The sequence below is a fragment of the Schistocerca americana genome, chromosome 1 (genome assembly GCF_021461395.2).
Source record: "Schistocerca americana isolate TAMUIC-IGC-003095 chromosome 1, iqSchAmer2.1, whole genome shotgun sequence".
Lineage (NCBI taxonomy): Eukaryota > Metazoa > Arthropoda > Insecta > Orthoptera > Acrididae > Schistocerca > Schistocerca americana.
In genome coordinates this window covers 548,609,231-548,631,210 of record NC_060119.1, presented here as the reverse complement: position 1 = coordinate 548,631,210, position 21,980 = coordinate 548,609,231, and positions in this window count along the sequence as shown.

The window sequence follows — 21,980 nt, the reverse complement described above, 5'->3', positions numbered from 1 at the left end:
TACACGAGACATCACCACAACGTTTCACCAGGCAACGCCGGTCAGCTGCTGCTTGTGTATGAGAAATCGGTTGGAAACTTTGCTCATGTCAGCACGTTGTACGAGGTGCATTCAAGTTCTAAGGCCTTCGATTTTTTTTCTAATTAACTACTCACCCGAAATCGATGAAACTGGCGTTACTTCTCGACGTAATCGCCCTGCAGACGTACACATTTTTCACAACGCTGACGCCATGATTCCATGGCAGCGGCGAAGGCTTCTTTAGGGGTCTGTTTTGACCACTGGAAAATCGCTGAGGCAGTAGCAGCACGGCTGGTGAATGTGCGGCCACGGAGAGTGTCTTTCATTGTTGGAAAAAGCCAAAAGTCACTAGGAGCCAGGTCAGGTAAGTAGGGAGTAGGAGGAATCACTTCAAAGTTGTTATCACGAAGAAACTGTTGCGTAACGTTAGCTCGATGTGCGAGTGCGTTGTCTTGGTGAAACAGCACACGCGCAGCCCTTCCCGGTCGTTTTTGTTGCAGTGCAAGAAGGAATTTGTTCTTCAAAACATTTTCGTAGGATGCACCTGTTACCGTAGTGCCCTTTGGAACGCAATGGGTAAGGATTACGCCCTCGCTGTCCCAGAACATGGACACCATCATTTTTTCAGCACTGGCGGTTACCTGAAATTTTTTTGGTGGCGGTGAATCTATATGCTTCCATTGAGCTGACTGGCGCTTTGTTTCTGGATTGAAAAATGGCATCCACATCTCATTCATTGTCACAACCGATGAAAAGAAAGTCCCATTCATGCTGTTGTTGTGCGTCAACATTGCTTGGAAACATGCCACACGGGCAGCCATGTGGTCGTCCGTCAGCATTCGTGGCACCCACCTGGATGACACTTTTCGCACAGAACCCACAGAAATACCAACTCTGGAGGCGATCTGTTCAACAGTCATTCGGCGATCCCCCAAAACAATTCTCTCCACTTTCTCGATCATGTCGTCAGACCAGCTTGTGCAAGCCCGAGGTTGTTTTGGTTTGTTGTCACACGATGTTCTGTCTTCATTAAACTGTCGCACCCACGAACGCACTTTCGACACATCCATAACTCCATCACCACATGTCTCCTTCAACTGTCGATGAATTTCAATTGGTTTCACACCACGCAAATTCAGAAAACGAACGATTGCACGCTGTTCAAGTAAGGAAAACGTCATCATTTTAAGTATTTAAAACAGTTGTCATTCTCGCCGCTGGCGATAAAATGCCATCTGCCGTACGGTGCTGCCATCTCTGGGACGTATTGACAATGAATGCGGCCTCATTTTAAAACAATGCGCATGTTTCTATCTCTTTCCAGTCCGTAGAAAAAAAAACCGGAGGCCTTAGAACTGGAATGCACCTCGTAGGTGTCGCCACCGGCGCCAACCTTATGTGAATGCTCTGAAAGGTTAATCATTTGCCGGCCGGTGTGGCCAAGCGGTTAAAGGCGCTACAGTCTGGGACCGCGTAGCCGCTACGGTCGCAGGTTCGAATCCTGCCTCGGGCATGGATGTGTGTGATGTCCTTAGGTTAGTTAGGTTTAAGTTGTTCTAAGTTCTAGGGGACTGATGACCTTAGAAGTTAAGTCCCATAGTGCTCAGAGCCATTTTTGAAGCTAATCATTTGCATATCACAGCATCTTCTTCCTATCGGTTAAATTTCGCGTCTGTAGCATGTCATCTTCGTGGTGTAGCAATTTTAATGGCCAGTAGTGTATTATTTTCATTCTTTCTGCTGCAATATACACTCCTGGAAATGGAAAAAAGAACACATTGACACCGGTGTGTCAGACCCACCATACTTGCTCCGGACACTGCGAGAGGGCTGTACAAGCAATGATCACACGCACGGCACAGCGGACACACCAGGAACCGCGGTGTTGGCCGTCGAATGGCGCTAGCTGCGCAGCATTTGTGCACCGCCGCCGTCAGTGTCAGCCAGTTTGCCGTGGCATACGGAGCTCCATCGCAGTCTTTAACACTGGTAGCATGCCGCGACAGCGTGGACGTGAACCGTATGTGCAGTTGACGGACTTTGAGCGAGGGCATATAGTGGGCATGCGGGAGGCCGGGTGGACGTACCGCCGAATTGCTCAACACGTGGGGCGTGAGGTCTCCACAGTACATCGATGTTGTCGCCAGTGGTCGGCGGAAGGTGCACGTGCCCGTCGACCTGGGACCAGACCGCAGCGACGCACAGATGCACGCCAAGACCGTAGGATCCTACGCAGTGCCGTAGGGGACCGCACCGCCACTTCCCAGCAAATTAGGGACACTGTTGCTCCTGGGGTATCGGCGAGGACCATTTGCAACCGTCTCCATGAAGCTGGGCTACGGTCCCGCACACCGTTAGGCCGTCTTCCGCTCACGCCCCAACATCGTGCAGCCCGCCTCCAGTGGTGTCGCGACAGGCGTGAATGGAGGGACGAATGGAGACGTGTCGTCTTCAGCGATGAGAGTCGCTTCTGCCTTGGTGCCAATGATGGTCGTATGCGTGTTTGGCGCCGTGCAGGTGAGCGCCACAATCAGGACTGCATACGACCGAGGCACACAGGGCCAACACCCGGCATCATGGTGTGGGGAGCGATCTCCTACACTGGCCGTACACCACTGGTGATCGTCGAGGGGACACTGAATAGTGCACGGTACATCCCAACCGTCATCGAAGCCATCGTTCTACCATTCCTAGACCGGCAAGGGAACTTGCTGTTCCAACAGGACAATGCACGTCCGCATGTATCCCGTGCCACCCAACGTGCTCTAGAAGGTGTAAGTCAACTACCCTGGCCAGCAAGATCTCCGGATCTGTCCCCCATTGAGCATGTTTGGGACTGGATGAAGCGTCGTCTCACGCGGTCTGCACGTCCAGCACGAACGCTGGTCCAACTGAGGCGCCAGGTGGAAATGGCATGGCAAGCCGTTCCACAGGACTACATCCAGCATCTCTACGATCGTCTCCATGGGAGAACAGCAGCCTGCATTGCTGCGAAAGGTGGATATACACTGTACTAGTGCCGACATTGTGCATGCTCTGTTGCCTGTGTCTATGTGCCTGTGGTTCTGTCAGTGTGATCATGTGATGTATCTGACCCCAGGAATGTGTCAATAAAGTTTCCCCTTCCTGGGACAATGAATTCACGGTGTTCTTATTTCAATTTCCAGGAGTGTATTTCATTCTAACTACAGAATCAATATTTTTGTCCCATTTCCTGTCCTCAGAAACAGTAAAACCTACATCCATGCATATTTTAATTAGTGTGGAAGGAAAGCAATCCAGTACGATCGAATGACTTTAACAATTTCGTTGTACATAGCAGATGTTCGGCAAATCGGCATTTAATATAATGGAATAATAGCCCAGTGGTACAAATAACAATTGATAAATCATTTGGCCAAACAACCTACGTTAACGTTACTTATTAATGAGTAATTTACTTTAATGTACCTAGCTGTGAGTTTAGCTAGAAGTGTTTCTACTGCTGTAATTGGTTTTGCCTCTCGGTTGCAGGAATCACTACCCAATTTGTCTCCAACTAGTGAAAGAAGATAACAAAACTGCTTGGGTGTGAATCTGAAAAATGTCTTAGACTTTAATGCATCGTCAACCAAATGTTTTGTTACTAAAATGTTATACACTCCTCCTTTTCTTCACGACGTGAGACAAAAAACTTTCATCTGGCTTCTTTCCGCTTCCTGACTACTCTTCCGAATAATATACAGCCTTACTCCTCTCCCCTAATTTCCTTGCACTTTCTGAGCGCCAAAGTCAACAGTTTTTTAGATCGAGCGCCGTGCTGCGTAGCCTACGCCGACTCGGCTACTACTGCTGCGCCGCACTGTCCTGCGTCTAGTAAAATGTTCCTTGGAGCGCGCTGGAACCTGTGACGCGCCAGTGGACCACACAATACTGTTCTCTTCTAGGAGAAACAGTTGGGCCCAGCCTATGAGAACGTTTCACGCAGCGTACTATGGCCCGCATCAGATTGCCAAGACACAAGTGCAGCTACACCAAATTTCCGCACGTAGAAAAACGTAGGTTTAATAGCCATGAAGTGGTCAAATGAGCAGCTTGTGTTTGCTGTAAAGGCGTCTTGTAATCCGTTCACATAGAGATGAGCGAATTCAGACAGGGGCAGGCTCGGTGGCTGGGGGGGTGGGGGGTAGAAGCATTACACTTGCACTTCCATACCACCGTATGCTCCAAGCTGCGTTAACACTGCCGCGTACTGGCCGCCGTACTGTAATTTTCAACGTTTGTTAACTTATGTATGCGTAAATCAGTGTCCAACAGGATAAATGACTGGAAGGTATGATGCGATTCCCTAGGACGCTAATCTACACAACCGATCATGTGGTTTCAAAAAGTGGAGACTACTCTTGGGGGCCTCTCCTTGTAAGTGAAACAGTACCAGAAGTTCTGACAATGAATAACGATGCTCTTACACACACGAACAAAAACACCACTTTATAGTAATTCAAACGAAGGAGAAGGTAGTTTCAAACCACTGTCGAAATGAAAAATTTGTGTTCAAATTTACTTCTTTTTGCAGGGAATTTCTGATGGTTTCCCAGAATTATCTTTGCTTATTCTCACAGAGCTGATGCTTGCTTTTGTGAACATCACTATTTGTCTCATTGGCTGAGGGAGAGGGTGGGGCAACTCCTTAATATTTCCTTAATCGCTCTCAACATTCAACGAACTTACCCCTACCTCAAAACAATTGCAAAAGTTATTCATTAAAAATATTATCAAATTATGATAAGTTTGGTGACACAGACTGAATAAGGAAGTATTTATTATGATTTTCTTACCGTCATTTTAGTTCATCAAAGACATATTATAACTTATGTTATAATGGTTCTACGATTAAGCAACAAATTTTCGGTTTTACTTGGCTTACACCACAAGTGGTGTTCATGAAAAATATACAATAATATGGAATACATGCTGCAGTAAAGTATAAAAGTATGTTCCAATTTATTCTGTTCATGGAACTAAACGTATGCTCACCTGAAACAATTTCACCTTACCATCCAAAAGAATACTTAACTGTAGGTTTTGCAGCTACTCTTCAACAATCAGTGTAGATTCACCGAACTGTTTGTTGTTGCCAGTAATCTTACCAACACAATGTGACCTTCCAAGTAAAGATAAATAAAACGTTTCAAACATGGCTTGTTCGCTAAGGGGTTGGAGAGACCTCTGCTGTGCATTAGATGTGTAGAATTACAAAATAAGTACAGGAAAATCATGAATTTTACTTGCTCCAAATAATGCTTTTCCTAAAGAAAGACAAGTGTATTTACAAGGATTACACAGAATGGAAGCTACTGTGAACAATTGTCAAGAGAGTGTACTGATAAAATGAAAAGCCACCAGTTCTGAGAGACCCCCATCATGCGTCCTAAGGTTAATTGTTTGTCTAGCTCCACTTCGTAAAGTACCCCCCCCGTCCCCCCCCCCCCCCCCCCCCCCTCACTCTACTAAGGCGTGGGAAGAGTGCCTGGCGCTGCCCGTGATCGGCCACAAACCTTTGCGACACAACACAGCATGGAGCAACAGTCCCTTCGCAGTGGTTTCATACACAAGATTCTTTATTATTTCATAGAGACTGGCATCACCCAGACACAAAATATGAGCGGGCCGAAGTCGACCGGCTTCTGCCGATCCAGAACTGTTTGCGAAGAGATTACACAAAGACTTGGATAGTTATCTTGGAAATCAACGCGCTTTCCGCCGAAAGTTTAATTTACCCCTAAGGGCGCTAGTCCCAGCGTCCAACGCTTTGAACTTTTGTGTGGGAAATTTTAGAGAATACTGATTGTGTGTGTGAAATTTTACAGAGAAGCCCTCGAATAGCAATTACACTGCATAGCGCAGAGCTGCAATCGAACCAGTGAGAAGGATTTTGAAGAATGATATGCTCTACCATCCCTACATGATATAGATGGTTGGCTTTCAGTGGGGGTATGTGCGTGGGTTTTTGGAACCAGGAGTCAAATGGACACTGTAGATGAAGCATTTGTGGAAATAGTAGTCTTTAGCCTGGGATCGGGAAATTTCTACTTTGTGTTTGCAACCATATATGTAGACTCCATTCTGGAAGAGTTGATCTATGGTAGATGAGTCTCTGGAGAAGACCAGCGGACCAGAGTGGTGGTGCATTCGGATAGTTTTTTGATTTTGGGAATTGGGACTGGAATTCAGTTCCTGCTCGACTTCCCCCATTGTGATCCTGGGGTCAGACCCATCGATCACTTCAGTGACAGTCAGGAGGTTGGCAGGGGCGTTGATATTGTCTGGGATGTGGTGGGCTAATTGGTAGCAGAGAGGCATGTTGACCAAAAGTTATGGCAGGACTTCTGTGCAACATGTGTATGTGGAAATTAGTGTTAGAGGACTTGACGATTATGTAATCTTTCTGGGCTGATATATTGAGATTAAGAATGAACTTTTTTTAGGGAAAAGATTTTAGGAATGATGATGTCACATCCAGACGTGATAGGATGAAGGAAAGTGTTTGACGATATGCTTGGTTTGAGATGGGGGTGGATTCCATAGCTTCTAGTATGTGGGGCTGCTATTGGGGGTTTTTGGGTTTCAGGGATGAGTGAGATGTCTTACTAGGTTATTTTTGAAGATCTTTGAGGGATGGATTGTTTGAGGATTTTGATTGAGGATTGGGATGCTGAGGACTGGGGTGTGATTTGCATGGCTTCTTTCCTTACCTGGAAATGTTCGAGTTGAAGCTGATGCATATGTTCCTGTTGCAGTCACAGGTGTTGTATGTGAAGTTGATGAAAGTTTGATTCTGGCTGGAGTAAGTGTGGCTGGTGCTTCTGCTTCTCGAACCAGATATACTGATGATTGTGGTGGCAATGGAGCAGCGGTAAGGGCTGGTGATGCTGCTGACTGATGCAGTTCTAAGAACGATGGCGAGTGTGGCGGTGGCGGCGGCGGTGACGACAAAGGTGATGACAAGGTAACGGCGGCAAATTGAGAAAACTTTTCTCTATCAAGATCATAACGATGATAGCAGCTAAGGCAGCTGTTTTTGAAGGTAAGAAGCGTTCCAACCACCAGATGACAAGTAGTCACACTTCAAAAATAGTAGCTGGAATGGGAACGCTGTCCAGCACGAGGCAAATGTTGTAAAATAATTTGTTATAGCACTGGCAATCGTCTAATAAATACAGTGCTGACCATGAAAACTGCAAAACCTTGAAGGAGGCACGCAACAAACATCAATTTGACATGAACTGTTCTGTATTCTTAGATATACAAACCCTTAGCATTTCAGCACAACCGCACGCATGAGGTAGTAGTGACACCAACCTCATCCTAAGTGCAAGGAAAGATTGAACAGGAGGTTTCTCATTGAGAAATCGTATTTGAATGTAGGTTGTTTGTGAGAATAGCTTGTTATGCCTCATGTGCTAAGAAGAAACGTCTGCTAGCATGTGTCGGAATTTCGGCAGCCCAAGATCGTTCTACTATATTGTTGCTTGCAGCAGTCAGAATACCACAAGCTAATATGGAAACCGTTGATTGAGGAAAGCCATACTCGACGACATACAAGATCGCGGCGATTCAGCTTCAGATGCCCACCCATTCTCACCCACACTGAACACTTCTGCATCTCCTGTGCCATGCGCAAACTAGATTCCAACAACCCTGTTGTCACGCCTCTGACCACAAACCCTAGTATGCTACCGCGCCTTCATAAACACATCCCTCCGTCCTTACACTAAACGCACTCAATATCCTATCTCAACGCAACGTCAACCAACTCCGTCTCACAGACAACGTTATCTCTCTACCAGTTTTAACTCTCCCTCATCTATCCCACTACTCATCAGGGATACTCTCTCCTTTTATCTCTCCATCCACCCACACCTCTTTCCTCTTGCAAGTACTACATTGTCCACACACAAGACTACTCCCCTTCTCTGTTTTTCCCATTGCCTATGTCTCCCACTATCTATATGAACTCCCACCTATCATTTCCACAGTTTTCCTAAGTAACAGACACCCTAAGTTTTTACTCACTTCCCTCAACTCTCCACCCACAATACTTCTCATCCAGTGCACACCCTTCAGATTTTAAATGTAAGTGCAGTGGTTCAGTGTTTTTTATCAGAAGAATTTCATGATTCTGCAATACGTCTTTGAAACATCTATATTTTCGGATATTAGCTGTTCATCTTTGATTTTTGAGCTAAATTGGAAAACAACCCTAATGTGTGTTTCTCTTCGCATTCTACACTCCTGGAAATTGAAATAAGAACACCGTGAATTCATTGTCCCAGGAAGGGGAAACTTTATTAACACATTGCTGGGGTCAGATACATCACATGATCACACTGACAGAACCACAGGCACATAGACACAGGCAACAGAGCATGCACAATGTCGGCGCTAGTACAGTGTATATCCACCTTTCGCAGCAATGCAGGCTGCTATTCTCCCATGGAGACGATCGTAGAGATGCTGGATGTAGTCCTGTGGAACGGCTTGCCATGCCATTTCCACCTGGCGCCTCAGTTGGACCAGCGTTCGTGCTGGACGTGCAGACCGCGTGAGACGACGCTTCATCCAGTCCCAAACATGCTCAATGGGGGACAGATCCGGAGATCTTGCTGGCCAGGGTAGTTGACTTACACCTTCTAGAGCACGTTGGGTGGCACGGGATACATGCGGACGTGCATTGTCCTGTTGGAACAGCAAGTTCCCTTGCCGGTCTAGGAATGGTAGAACGATGGGTTCGATGACGGTTTGGATGTACCGTGCACTATTCAGTGTCCCCTCGACGATCACCGGTGGTGTACGGCCAGTGTAGGAGATCGCTCCCCACACCATGATGCCGGGTGTTGGCCCTGTGTGCCTCGGTCGTATGCAGTCCTGATTGTGGCGCTCACCTGCACGGCGCCAAACACGCATACGACCATCATTGGCACCAAGGCAGAAGCGACTCTCATCGCTGAAGACGACACGTCTCCATTCGTCCCTCCATTCACGCCTGTCGCGACACCACTGGAGGCGGGCTGCACGATGTTGGGGCGTGAGCGGAAGACGGCCTAACGGTGTGCGAGACCGTAGCCCAGCTTCATGGAGACGGTTGCGAATGGTCCTCGCCGATACCCCAGGAGCAACAGTGTCCCTAATTTGCTGGGAAGTGGCGGTGCGGTCCCCTACGGCACTGCGTAGGATCCTACGGCCTTGGCGTGCATCCGTGCGTCGCTGCGGTCCGGTCCCAGGTCGACGGGCACGTGCACCTTCCGCCGACCACTGGCGACAACATCGATGTACTGTGGAGACCTCACGCCCCACATGTTGAGCAATTCGGCGGTACGTCCACCCGGCCTCCCGCATGCCCACTATACGCCCTCGCTCAAAGTCCGTCAACTGCACATACGGTTCACGTCCACGCTGTCGTGGCATGCTACCAGTGTTAAAGACTGCGATGGAGCTCCGTATGCCACGGCAAACTGGCTGACACTGACGGCGGCGGTGCACAAATGCTGCGCAGCTAGCGCCATTCGACGGCCAACACCGCGGTTTCTGGTGTGTCCGCTGTGCCGTGCGTGTGATCATTGCTTGTACAGCCCTCTCGCAGTGTCCGGAGCAAGTATGGTGGGTCTGACACACCGGTGTCAATGTGTTTTTTTTTTCCATTTCCAGGAGTGTATATGTTTAAATTCGTATTGGAATATTGTACCGCTGAAAAAACAGTTAAGCAAAATAAGAAGAAAACGATTTCTGGGGCTCCTCGGAGTGTCAAAACGGCGACCATTATTGCGACTTTCCTTGATGTGGAAGAAGGGAGTGTTGCACCAAATGATAACAACGGACACAGAAGGGGCACTTCGTCACCTTTTCACAAGTTTCCCGGTTCTGCGATGGACGTATCCATGTATGTCGGCTCCAGTTATGAGAAAGACGCTGCCGGATTCCATTCGTCATCGTCATACGGGCCCACCATCTGGCGTGATGATATGGGATGCCATCAAGCAAATAGCCGGTAATTTGGACAGCTTCCGATACATTTCTGACGTACTAAGGCTGCTGGCTGTACCCCGTCTTCGAGATGTCTATTGCCTAATTTTTAAACAAACGCAAGACCGCATGTACCCCGTGACGTCCTGACCAACCGTGATACACAGGGTATTTGGCTGTTTTCCTGGGAGGCTCGTTCTACTGAACTCTCACTTACTGAAAATGTCTGATAATGGGTTGCTGAGAGAATGGTATCCCATCGTTCGCCAGCCACTATGATTGTTGAACCCCTGCATAGAGCAGAAGCAGCATGAAACGATCTGATCTGTTATCCAAGTCCAATAGGGCTCGATGCTCGGCTGGGATATAGTCACCACTGCTGGCAGCTCTGTGTGGAAAATTTCGCACTCTGTACACTCCTATATGACTCACAAATTTAATGATATAAGGAACGATAAAAAAGTTTCCTCCATTACGGCAGTGCCTTTGTTTTTACCATCTACTCAGCAATGTCCTTCGGACCTACATGAATGTCGAAGGAACAGGCACTTCTGCGGTCGACAGTTGTATGAAATAGAAGAAATTTATTCACAACTGAAAATATGATCAGATTGCAGCTGCACAATGTATTGGTGACAAAATGAAAATCTGTGCCAGACCGGTGCGCGAACCCGGGTTCCCGCTTTATGTGAACGATCGCCTTAATTGTATTGACCATCCGAGAATGTCTGATCGTATTCTTAATTGCGAATACATCTCTTGTACTTCATACAGCTGTCGATCGCAGCAGTGCCTGTTACCTCAGACATGCATGCATATCTGTTGGACACTGCAGAGTACATTGTAAAAAAACAGTCACTACAATATAGTATTTTATGACACAAGGCCGTGATAATAATCATAAGTCTCTCTCTCTGTGAGGGAATCATAGCAAATGTGCGAGTAAGGACGTAGACAAGCGGAGACATATGGAAGCTTGGAACCATCCTGGAGCTCTGTCAGATGGCCAATGTGGTTAAGGCAACCGCTTGCATAAAGCGGGAAATGTGGGTTCAAGTCCAGGTCAGGCACACACTTTCATTGTCGCCAGACATTATACAGCTGGAGTCTGATCACTGTCGCAAATGCGAGTACATTTCTCGCAAAATGTTTCCGTTTGAGTGCGTTGCTGCAGCGTGTATGCAACGAAGCATGCGGGTATATAGGATCTGACATATAGGCAAGGGATTAGTGTGCTATTCGTGTGTTTCCGGTGTGCTTAGGATGAATGCGGAAACGTGATTTGTGGCGGTCTTATTACCAAATGCGCCCAAACAGGCTCAACGTGATGTTATTCTGTTATTGGCTGCCAAAGGACAAACACTGATAGACTTTCATCAGAGAATTAAGAATGTGAATGGGGTAGCACGCCTGTTGAAAATTACCGTTGTGGAATGGTGCGATAAATTTCGCCCTCGTCGCGCTTCGACTCAAGACACTGTTCGATCTGGGAGCCCAGATTCACTCAAGTAGGGGACATCAAGCCCCCGCGCTATGTTATTGATCTCAGCCCTTGCGATTACTCGTATCACATATTCAGTTCCTTAAAAAAGGCCTTGAAGGGTCGGCGATTCCTGTTGGACGACGATCTGTAAATGCAGTTACGGACCTCTTCACAAAACAGGACAGTATTTTATCAAACGGGTATCTTCAACCTGGGGTATTGATGGGACGATTGCCTCAAAGCACATGACAAATTTTCCTGACTGGCATACCGATTCTGTACTTTACCTCCTTTGAATGGAAAAGTTTGATCCCCCCTTATATATTCTTCCTACCATGCTGTAAGTAGCAAGTAAAATTTCGTTATTTTCAGTCCTTCGTGGTGCTACAATTTCAATGGTCTGCAGAATAATGACATTAGCAACTGAGAGCGCATTAGGCGTTGTTGTCGTTCGTGTCAACGCAAAGGCGGGAGGTGGCCACTGGAAGATCGTGTCATATCTCATTCGTATCGCAATGAACAGGGATGTTCATAGTAATTTCTTATTCATCAATGCATATTGCTGTGAATGTACTCTTAACACTTTACACATGGTATCGGTCAGTTCACTTTGTAAAAAGAAGTTCTGTGGAGAACCAAATAACAAGACGATGAGTATCGGACATTTCAGTTAAATTTTTATGCTATAGCTCGGATGGCAATCATCCATATGCCATCTCTAATACTGACATATATTCAATAACATAACAGCCGAATAATTTTCTTCCGATAGCGATGTTTGATTACAAGCCAAAATTATTACCATGATTGAATATACACAACAAAACAATAATAACGAATAGCGAGGCAAATTAAAGCACAATGATTCTCAACTTAGTCTGTTACTGACCATAACTCGTAAATAACCTTCAAAGCTACCATATAATGGACGCAAACTGAAATTCTTGGAACACATAATGTATTAAGTTTTTGTAGCATGAAGGGGATTTGTATTTTTAATAATCTATATCTCACTAGGAAGCCCAGATTGCGAAGAATCCGGGAAACATTCAACGTTTTGTCAAACTTGCTGGACTGAGAGTTTATTGAAATAGATAAGATGTAACCTGCGTCGTTATATTCGTCTTAAAAACACAACTGACTTTTACCAATGTTTTCACCAAAGTCGTATTTATATTTTTAAACCGTTGAATTAACTGAACAGAACTGTAAAAGTTAAATCCTTAAGAAAGTAACAAATTAACTGTACTATCAGCGATCATTACTGTAAAAAAAATATTTCCATAATTAATCGCTGGTGTAAGAATATATAAGATATTCGAAAGAATCATTCACATGTGTTCTAATTATAACGGTAATATTGTTTTCTACAAAACATCTGTGTAAGGAGGCCACATTGCTACTGGGAGTTTATCAAAGACCTGAGACGTTTCCGAGGCAAAACTTACTTCTGTTCTAAAGTAAAGACGTGTGTTACGTTTACTCTGTAACTGCCTTTATTGCGAAACGTAGTTTAAGTTTGTGCAATGTGAACGCTGGATGGATGTTATCCTGTCATTGAATACATGGAGTTATACAACAAAAATGTAGGCCTATGTATCTATTAGGGAGACAAAGGACGAGATTACAATATATAACACACGAAACCTAGAACCTCGGAAAACACAACGCAACAAAAGACAAATACCAACATTTCAAATAGGCCCATTCGCCTAATCTTGCAGCAGTGAAGTTCGTAGTGCAATTCTCATTAAATGTTAGTGGAGCCCCAAGACCGAAACAAGAAAGCTGAATACCATTTTCGGTATACAAACACTTCATCAATTGTCTAATGATACAAACATGCACGATAAGTAGTCATAAACAAGCTGGCATCGTAGTGGGAGGCATATTCATTCCACGTACTGTTTGAATTTTAATGTACCTTGGTGAAGGATATACATTTATTACAGTACAGAAATGTGTTGGCTATTCTGCACCTTCCAATTTTAATTAACATTCACCAGCAAATGGAAAACCAGAGCTGATTTGTCAAATCAAAGTTTATTTGTGATACAGTCTGTCAGTTATGGGTAGTAGTTTCATCTGTAGTTTAGAGCCCTCCGCTTAACTGCATTACTAATTTGTGTATGGTGTCACATACATCTTGTGTTTCGTGTTTTCGTTCAGTTTTAAAGTAACGTTCAGAGTACTAGCAACAATGACTCGATCTGGGACCGACCAGCCTTGGCGCAGTTGGTCGCCTGAGACGCCAGAAAATAAAATCGATATTTATCATTTGTGCCAATCGTTAACCTAACCCACAACAGCTTCATAGTTCCAAATTGACGTCTCAAAAGTTTTTCTTCTTGGTAGAAATAGCGCTCCTCGAGGTCTATATTGTTCTCTGGGTTTGTGACCCTATATTTCACGTTAACCATTTCGTTATTTTTCTTTTGTTATGAACACCGTGGACAGATGTCGTAAGAGGAACAAGAGCAGCATAGATAAGAGAAAAGGAGCTCCAGCTTTTTACGACTGCTTCACGCCGCGCTTACAGTGAACGGCCGTTGCACAGGATGCAAGAAAGAGATCTGACTTTCTTAAATTATTAACAAGCCACATTTTCATTGTTGCAAAGCGACGCATTGTTGCGTAAGTGATTCCAGTTCAGAAGCAATCGAACTGTAGCCGTGTAAGCACCGTGTATATTTTGGAAACACTTTTTTTTTTGCGCTGCAAGTTAGCGTCTATTTCTCCGACACTTCCGTACCGGTCGACGACGACATACACAATTTTGTTGGCTATGAAAAACATCAGGCAAAAGTTTCAGCTCTAAAACGAAAACCAACAGGTCATGCATAGTCAGGACGCAAGAAAGCATTGGCGAGATGGATACGCTCAGTAGACAAGTGTATAGCGGCCAGCTCGTAAACAAACTTGTGGTGTACAGGGGCTTTCAAGCTGACATAGGTACGTTTGAAATGTTGTGTAGGCGCACGGTAGAAAATGTGTTGGCAATACTGCCACTACTAAGCTTCACTAAGAGGACTATTCGGGAATGAAGGTCCGCTCGACCGCAAAGTGGAAACCACGATGAAAATCCTATGAAGTTTTTCATGGCTGTGTTGGGCAGAGCCTCTAGTATGCCCGTCGATTGCGTCTCGTCACTCTTTTCAGTTCTGAGGGTAGAGTGAGTGTACAGTGAGGCCAGTATGGATGACTGTTGAGAGACTTCGCCTGATGTCATGCAGTCCGCAGAGCATAACTGTCATACATTTCCTTCTTCATGTCAATTCTCGGCCGCACGCTGCAGGGGCAATGAGTACGGTCCTCCACAGTTTTCGATGGGAAGTGTTTGATCACGCACCATACAGCCTGGACTTGGCTACCTCTGATTTTCATCTCTGCTCACACGAATCGCTGATTACGAAGACATTTTGGTACAGGCAACAAATTTCAGATCAGCCTACAGAATTGACAGAAAGCACAGGAGGCCTCCTTGTATGACGAGGGCATCGGAAAGCTTGTACAAACCTACGACAAATATCTCAGTAGGAGTGGCGACTATGAAGGAACTAGCTAGAAGGTGTAGTTAACTGTTGCAAATAAAACATTTTTAATTTTTACCGTGGTTTCCATTTCGCGACCGACTCCACCTACTTTTCGAAGAGCCCCTGTATTTTCAAAGACTCACCCATAGTGACCAAACGCACCGCCTCGTTATTATTTTACCAGAAAAAATTATTATACCAGGAAAAAGAAATATACTATCCTTTACTCAACCTATCTTTGGCACAGAAACGGGTAAAATATGCTCCTATAAAAATTTTCGACAAATTACTAGATGAAATAAAATGTCTGACAGACAGAGGTAATAGCTTAAAAAATAAATTGAAATCATATCTCCTCGACAACTCCTTCTCTACCATGGATGAGTTCTTGAATAGGTATAAATAAATCTATAAATATAGTATATGCATTTTGTGCTATTTAAGGGAATGGGGTAAATAATAGAAATATTAATCTTTAACTCTGTATTGTAATATATATATATATATATATTTAAAAAATCTTGTTTCATATGTGCATTTCTTGTGCACTTGACACGTTCCACATCATAACGGCTATCGTACCATGCGATTGATCAATAGAACACGCAACTAACTAACTAACTAACTGTTGTCTGTTTCACAATTCCGTAAATAATTTCCAGTGAGATACTAAATTTTAAACGTTATTTTTATTTACAGCATATCCTCACACTACTTCATTTATGTAAAAAGTTTCATTGTCTGTTTAATTCATTCATTTGGGACCACATAAAAACTCAAGATTTTGCTCCCCCACAAGGACTTGTCGCCCTGGACGGTGACACGGTTCGGTCTCACCTAATGCCGGACCTGCAGCTATACGAGGGGTATTCACAATGCGTTAATCAGCACCCCCAAAAAAGAAAGTCTAGCTGCGCCCATGAAACTTGATATTGGTTCTAATCCTCTACATATTCAGGCTTCTACGCAACACCTTTTTTTAACGATGGGTGATTTGGGCAAAGACCTTGGTTGTATAACTCTGCAAATTTGGCTGTTCAAGAAAGATCGATCTCGAAAATTATCTCGTCTTCGTCCTGGAAACGTTTGCCGAGCAATGTTTTTTTTTTTTCTTTTATTCCATTCGAGGAAGGAGGAAGAGGTCACTGGGAGCTATGTCAGGAGAATACGGGGTGGGGAGGTCATATTAAAACTGCCTGGAAGTTTCATATCAGCTCCCATTCCATTGCAGAGAGAAAATCAGGTCTGGAAAAAATCCCTCAGGGTGTGACTAACCCAGTTTCCGCAGTATTCTTTCTTCCAGGAGTGGAAGGTATGGACGAGAAGCTGTGTGAGGTTTGGAAGGTACTGGAGAAAGCAAAGCCGTGAGGGCGGGACGCGAGTCGTGCTCAGTTGGTTGCTTGCGTAGGGCGAAGGTCCCAGGTTAGAGTCCCGGTGGCGCACACAATTTTATTCTGCCACGAAGCTTCAAATTAGCACATATTCCGCTGCAGAGCGAAAATTCATCTATAATTAGTTTCTGTTTGTTTTCGCCTGTAACTCCTTTTTTATTGTGTTTATGAGGCAGGAACGAGGAACCAGCCTGAGAGTCGGTTGAAACTTGCTGGCTAGCAGACGCATCAGATTGGCAGTCGACAATTTGGTTCGCCGATATTATTCATGTCTGTCTCAGCTGCCTATTTCGTAAGTTGGCACTCGGAGCATTAATAGCAAGTAGATAATGCAGATCTGGATCATAAATTCGGATATTTTAATCAACAATTACGATGTCTATTTGTCAGGAAGTGTGAGTTAAAAAGGATAAGGTTCTACAGGGTGAATGACGGGAAACATCGTTTTTTCAATTGTCAGTACTTTTTTATTTCTTTATAGAAAAACAGCTATAGTACTTGAAAAAAATCTTAATTACAGGTAATTTTTAAAGCGTATTACTAGTTAAGATAATGCAAGACAGTTGATATCCTTTTTTCTTCAATGCAAGTTTCAAACATTTGCTGAAAATTCTTAGTAAAGATATCTCACGATAAGTTTTTGTAATTTATCGCTTGACTGCCTTTTTAATTTCAACTAAGGTTGATTTTTGTGACTGTAAACATTTTATTTGAGGTATTCCCAAAGAGAGTGTAACTGCTCAAATTGGGGAATACTGAGGTCTGAGAGATATTGTCAAAATGTGAAAAAGACCGTTCTAGGTACATGCACTGAACCACTTCCGTTGACAATTGTGCAGTGTGTATAGTGTGTATCTTATTGGAAAATAACGCTTTAAATGTTGAGAAGACGTGAACGTTTGAGTTATTCATGTAAAGTAACTGCCTGCAGTGACCGTCACAGTAGCACCATTTTCACCTTTCGGGCTAATACTGCGAAAATGCTAACACTTTCTCACGAACTTTGGACGGAGAAGTTTTTTGCATGTTGTACAAGCAGAAACGTTGCTCATTGTCTTCCTCGCTGAAAACGAAACGGATTTCGTGAGTGTGATGATTTCATGTTGTTCTGACAGCATTCATATTTGAATAACAATGCCCCCTCATTGTTTTTTTAATTAGGCCTGTCTTAACAATACGTACCTCGTACGAATGAAATTTTAAGTCTTAATAAGCGAAAGTGTCCGGATTGAGTCAAGTACTAATCTTAATTCACCTGTGTGCCTTCATACAGATCGCGTTGGCGCCGTATCAGCCCCAACGTTACTATCTCAATGTTTCTGTGCGCCGCATCTTGTTGTTCTCAAACTGTACCCAACGTTCGTATTTCGGTTAGGAGCGACTTCTCGGAGCCCAAACCTGAAATGAACGTGAAAAAGATACAAATATACACTCTCTGATTAAACTATCCGGACACACCCATTTAATGCGAAATTGATCCCTAGATCTCACACGAGGCGAGGAGTATTTGTAGAGAAACAGTAACAGGAGATTGCGTCGGTCAGAAGGAAGTAAGGAAAAGAAAATTAGCGTTTAACGTGCCGTCAGCATCGAGGTTGGAGACTTGACCACAAACTCAGAACATTTCAAGGACAGGGAAGGAAAGCGTTCGTGCACTTTCAAAGTAGCCACTTCGGCATTTGCCTGGAGCAGCTTAGAGAAATCACGGAAACTCTAAGTTGGATGGCCGGACGCATATTAGAACCGTAGTACTTCCTGATATGTTAGCAACATACTATCAACCGCACCACCGGTAGGTAGGAGATCTCAGTGAATTCGAAGTGGACCAGTGATTGGATGTGAACAGAATAAAATATCTATGAGGGATATTACAGCCCTTCTAAGGTTGCCGAAGCTGGCTGTAAGTGACGTGATCGTGAAGATGAAACGAGAAGTTACACCACAGCTAAATCAACGTCAGCCAACCAACATATCCTGATGTATAGGGACCGTCGTGCATTGCGGAGGGTGGTTTTAAAAAAAAAATCGCGTGAAATCATCGGAAGGAATGACTCGTTAGTGCCAAGCTGCTACCTGCAGTCCAGGCAGCACAATGATTGTGCGTAGGAGGTTAAGAGGAGCGGTGTACAACGGCCGAGCAGCCCCTCTTTAAGCCGCACACGTCTGCAGTCAGCGCTATGCGACGCTTGAGGTGGTGCATACAGCGACGCCACTGGACAGTGGATGACCACAAACGAGCGATCTGGAGTGGTGCATCACGCTACACCTTGTGGTAGTCCGATGGAACGGTCTGGGTCTGGAAAATGCCTGTACAAAGTTAGCTGCCACCATGTCTAGTGCCAAGAATGAAGTTCAGTACGGGTGTGCTTACCGCGTTAGGATGTGGCTCCCTCATTGCGCTTGAGAAAACGCTAAATGACGAAGGGTATAAACACCTTACGGCACAGTATACTGCGCACTTAGGGGAACAGTTTGGATACGATGATTCTATTTATTAGAATGGCAGTGCACCCTGTCATAAAGAATCATATGTGAGACAATGGTCTGTGGACGTTAACATTCCTGAAACAGGCTGGTCTGCCCAGACACGCGACATGAACTCAGTGAACAGCTTTGGTATGACTTAGAAGGTCGACTTCCCTTCAGACCCCAACGTCCAGCATCACTGCCTTCCCTGTTTTCGGCTTCTGAGGATAAATGGCTACCATTCCTCCACAGACAATCGCAGACGTCATTAAAAGAGTCCCCGTTAGACTTCAAGCCCATATAAACCGTAAGGGTAGACACACCCTGTGTCAATGTCCACTATTAGTGTCCGTTAACTCTTCATAAGATAGTGTACGTCGCTCCGCTGTCCACAGCGCCTAATGTACTTACATGACATTACATAGCGAGGCCAATGACCACTGGTTCACCACCCTACCTGGCTAGGCACTGTATACTAGCTATTTTAGAAAGACCGATTCCCGTCACTGACTCCGTACATGTCAGTAATAGTGGGATATAACCAAGCACCGTTAGTATTTAAATCTGTAAGTCTAATCTAAATCAGCCGTTGACCCTGCAGTGTCGTTCAATACACTCACTAAGCATGATTTTTAAGCTTCTCGGCATAACAAAGCGAACCACGCAGCGAATGAACTGAGGTCAGAGTTCCGGGAAAAGTAGTCTGTTTTTATTATAGCGGGTAACAAAGGGTTTTTTGATGCCGTCTGGAGACTATGGAACGAATCGCGTTTTTCTGCCGAACAGTCACCTTTTCAGCGAGGTTCTTTTTGGAAGTTTTCTTTGATGTCCGATCGATTGACAGCGCTGCACCTTTCATCGACCTGTCATCGTCTACTCTGTAGAAATCCTAAGAAATTGCGTTGGCGGGAAATGAAAGTAAATAGAAGCGCCTGGGGGGGGGGGGGGGGACGATGTTTAATGCGTTTCGCCGGCCGGTGTGGCCGTGCGGTTCTAGTCGCTTCAGTTTGGAACCGCGTCACCGCTACGGTCGCAGGTTCGAATCCTGCTTCGGGCATGGATGTGTGTGATGTCCTTAGGTTAGTTAGGTTCAAGTAGTTCTAAGTTCTAGGGGACTGATGACCTCAAATGTTGAGTCCTACAGAGCTCACAGCCATTTGAACCATTTTAATGCGTTTCGCACTTTGTTAAAGAAAGTAATCCTTACAGTCGTAACATTCTAATTTACAAAATATCTCTGCGACATGCATTTTCAGCAATTTTTTCTGGATTGGTTAAGCTGCGCTAACAGAAGTTTCATTTTAAGGAAGACTTCTTAGCCGTACTGTCTGGAAGGTAAAACTTTATCCTTAAGGTTCTTTAGAGCTGAAATATGGTGATGGAGGTGCTGTTTATTGTAGCATTGTATCCAATCTCTCATTTAAAACGTTATTAATTCGCTTTAACACAGTAAGAGCCGTAAAAATTGATATTTGTTGTAGAAGGCCATTTTCAAAATATTTTTTGATGAGTTGCATTCGTACAAGAACATCGTTCTTTTTTTTTTACTGTCATTGCTGTAATTTTAGCACCTAGGCACAATTATGTTTTCGGGCTACACACATTTGCCCTCTTTTATTTGTTGCTATTGACAGTCAGGCATGGGTCCAGGCATGAGTTCTGGAGTGGGGGTTACCGATTGTTGCTGTCTACCCTCCAACCCCTCTCAAATATAACTCGCCGTCAGCCTCCCTTTTAATGTGCCACAGATGCCGAAGATCTAATAATAATCATAAAATATATAAAGTGTTTTTTTACATAGGGTAAGTTTTTTATCCCGAGAGAAGGAAACATATCAAAAATTACGCACCGGATTAATAAACGGAAACACATGTGTTCAGTATTTGTTTACACTTCTGTCAGTGTGATCATGTAATGTATCTGACCCCAGGAATGTGTCAATAAAGTTTCCCCTTCCTGGGACAATGAATTCACGGTGTTCTTATTTCAATTTCCAGGAGTGTATGGTTGAGGCATCAATTCTTTAGGTCATGTTCAAAAGAACAGACTGATGCTGCAGCCACTATGAACCAAAACACAGAGGAATTAAGGACATTAGCTGCCAGAGGGCATTGATTTGATTTTGAAAATTTGTGCCGGACCAGCATTCGAACCCAGGTCTCCCGCCTAACAGGCATATACGCTGACATCTACACCAACCACACAAAGTGGTCACAACAGCCGCATCAACTATCTTCTTGCATGCCTCCTGTCCAAAAATCCCTTCTGTGCAGATGCACAGCCGGCTCGAATTTTTAGGGTAATTGGCGAAATGGCACAGGTAATGAGACTAATGAGCAGGGGCACTACATCAGTAGAGCGTGGTATAAGTTGAGAATTAGGATCCGCTTAGTGTAGTTTGGCCAGTTATGGTGACCACTGTGTCCGGATGGCATAGTGGTAAGCGATCTACCTAGTAAGCACAAGACCTGGGGTCGAATCCTGGTCTGCCATAATTTTTGGACTTGCCCCATTGACATACGCAAATGCCCACTTGCAGCTAATGTCTTTAATTTTTTACATATTGATATGTAGCGGCTGCGGGATCAAAATGATGTCTCTTTTTTTTGGGTATGTCTGAAAGAACAGACACCACAAATATGAAAAATTATGTAGTTTTCCCCATAGAAGTCCAATCCACAGTAAAAATAGGATGTTCCTATTTAATGTTTCAAAGTTTCTCCCCCATGTCCCCCACTGGGGGTGAGATGGAGGGTGTCAACATTGGTATCGCTGAATAAAATTTTTAAATATATTGAACACGTACTTTTCCGTTTTTCAGTCCGATGCGTAGTTTTCGAGATATTTCGTTCTCTCAGGATTAAAAAACTCATGTATTACGATAATTTATTTGCATCAGTGCTCATTACATTGCTTTAGCATAATTTAGAAAAAACTGCAGTTCAGCAGATAGATCATTTGAAAGCATTCTTCCAAGAAGTTGAAAGAATATATACCATACAACTGATTTAAGAATTTTAAGCGGTACACGCTTTTATAAATTTGAGAATGTCATAATTTGCTCTATGTGTACACTCATAATTA